The 2,607-nt window shown below is 47.0% G+C and overlaps 1 pseudogene; it reads left to right on the top strand.

Moving 5' to 3' along the window:
• The first annotated feature begins 1,747 nt into the window (after window positions 1–1,747).
• LOC118149456 (phosphoglycerate mutase 1-like) lies at window positions 1,748–2,373 on the top strand (annotated as a pseudogene).
• The last annotated feature ends 234 nt before the right edge of the window (window positions 2,374–2,607 follow it).

Genomic DNA, 2,607 nt, shown 5'->3' with positions numbered 1-2,607 from the left:
ATAGCATAGTCTCATGTGGCAGAGACTGGCTATCACAGAAACAACTCTCTTTATCACAAACCTGTCTCCTCGAATTACTGGACACAGAGTTAGACTACATTTCCCAGAACCCTTTGCATTGGTTGGGAATATGATTCCACTTCTCTCACCAAGGCAATGTGGGCAGAAGTGGTATGTTTCCACCTCTTATCTTCTAGGCTTAAGGCAGTTAAGAGCAAGTGTGTCTTCATCATTTTTCCCTCTTTCTTTCCCCTTCTTCTCACTTGATACATTCAAAAGCAGTAACCTTGAAAGGCACATATTGAAGACTGCAGAGCCAAAAATGAAGGGCCTGTACATCCCCGAATCATGCTTGCAGGAGAGCCACTCATCAATTAGGAGCACCTGCTTTGGTTCTCTATGTGAATAAGAAACTTATATTGTTCTTGAATTGCTATGCATTTCTGGGTTTGATTGTTAGAGCATACAGTGTTTTCCTAAAGAATACAACTGGGTTGAAAGAATTGGAAATACTTGTAAAAGTGAGTCCCTCAAAAACCACAGTTAAATTAAATGTGGAGGCCGGGCATGGTGGTTCACACCTGTAATCCCAGTACTTTGGGAGGCCGAGGTGGGCAGAACACCTGAGATCAGGAGTTTGAGACCAGCCTGGCCAACATGGTGAAACCCTGTCTCTACTAAAAATACCAAAAAAATTTGACCAGGTATGGTGGTGGGTGCCTGTAATCCCAGCTACTCGGGAGGCTGAGGTAGAAGAATCGCTTGAACCCGGGAGGCGGAGGTCGAGTGAGCTGAGATCGTGCCACTGCACTCCAGCCTGGGCAATAGAGGGAGACTCTATCTCAAAACAAACAAACAAACAAAAAATTAGGTGTGGGAGAGACAATGGTAAAATGCTGGGAACAAAGTCATAAATATCTAAAAGAATTTTACAGTCCAATTTATTTTTAAGAGTCTTTAAGCTCTGGCTTCATTTTGAGGAAATCATTGACTATGCATTGCTGGCATGGAAGGAAATCATCTTGGAATCTAATCAGCAAACCCAAAAGGCCCAGCCTTACATCAAAAGATTGACCTATATTCATGTGCATTTAGCTATTTTAAGTTGAAACTAAATGTTTAAAGTAAATATATATCATTTTTTTGTCATGTCTGGCTTTAGCTAATTTTTACAAATAACCTACTTACCACTAGTCCCGGTCCCATTGAATGAGAGAACTTCTAGAGCTCTGTCACTTTACAAATGAGGAAACTGGGACTCGAGCAGGTATGACAACTTTCCCAAATCACGTGACTAGCAGATGGCCCAGCCAGAATTTACCTCTAGGCTCCCACTTCTTCACTGTCACTCATGGTGTCTTTTCTTCCTCTTGGGAGCTCTGGGGATGCTGAGCCAAAGGCCATGATCTCTGTATCTGATGGAGAAGCCAGTTCTGGCTTCCAGAGGCTTGTGACAAACAATGGGTAGCAAGTACCCCCCTGGAAGTTGCTCATTTGGCAAATGCTTTAGTTTCTAGGAGTACTTAACTGCATGAAATATACAGCCAAGACTCTGGCATCTGTGAACCCCAGTTGGTGCCTCATCCCCATCCTGCAGCCTTGGCCGCCTACAAACTGGTGCTGATCCGGCATGGCGAGAGCGCGTGGAACTTGGAGAACCACTTCAGTGGCTGGTACGATGCCAATCTGAGGCGGGCCATGAGGAGGCAAAGCGTGGCGGGCAGGCGCTGCAAGATGCTGGCTATGAGTTTGACATCTGCTTCACCTCAGTGCAGAAGAGAGCGATCCGGACCCTCTGGACAGTGCTAGATGCCATTGATCAGATGTGGCTGCCAGTAGTGAGGACTTGGCGCCTCAATGAGCGGCACTATGGGGGTCTAACTGGTCTCAATAAAGCAGAAACTGCTGCAAAGCATGGTGAGGCCCAGGTGAAGATATGGAGGCGCTCCTATGATGTCCCACCACCTCCGATGGAGCCCGAGCATCCTTTCTACAGCAACATCAGTAAGGATCGCAGGTATGCAGACCTCACAGAATATCAGTTACCCTCCTGTGAGAGTCTGAAGGACACGATTGCTAGAGCTCTGCCCTTCTAGAATGAAGAAATAGTTCCCCAGATCAAGGAGGGGAAACGGGTACTGATTGCAGCCCATGGAAACAGTTTCCAGGGCACTGTCAAGCATCTGGAGGGTCTCTCTAAAGAGGCTATCATGGAGCTGAACTTGCTGACTGGTATTCCCATTGTCTATGAATTGGACAAGAATTTGAAACCCATCAAGCCCATGCAGTTTCTGGGGGATGAAGCCCATGCATAAAACCATGGAAGCTGTGGCTGCCCAGGGGAAGGCCAAGAAGTGAAGGCCAGCGGGCAGGCTGCTGTCCCCAGGAGCACCCTCCCTGCCTGTTGCATCCCTCTACCCCTCCCTCCTGCACATGTCACACTAACCACATCTGTAGACATCTTGAGTTGTAGCTGCAAATGGGGACTGGTGGCTCCCATTTTCATTTTAGCCACTTTGTCTCCTGTACCCACTCCCTTCATACATTCTAGTCAGAATTGCACTTCTAGGGCACAGGTTCTCAGTCCAAGCTGTAAAAAGGCTCCCC

Source organism: Callithrix jacchus, chromosome 19, assembly GCF_049354715.1.
Source record: "Callithrix jacchus isolate 240 chromosome 19, calJac240_pri, whole genome shotgun sequence".
Taxonomy (NCBI): domain Eukaryota; kingdom Metazoa; phylum Chordata; class Mammalia; order Primates; family Cebidae; genus Callithrix; species Callithrix jacchus.
This window is presented reverse-complemented; position numbering and strand designations above follow the sequence as displayed.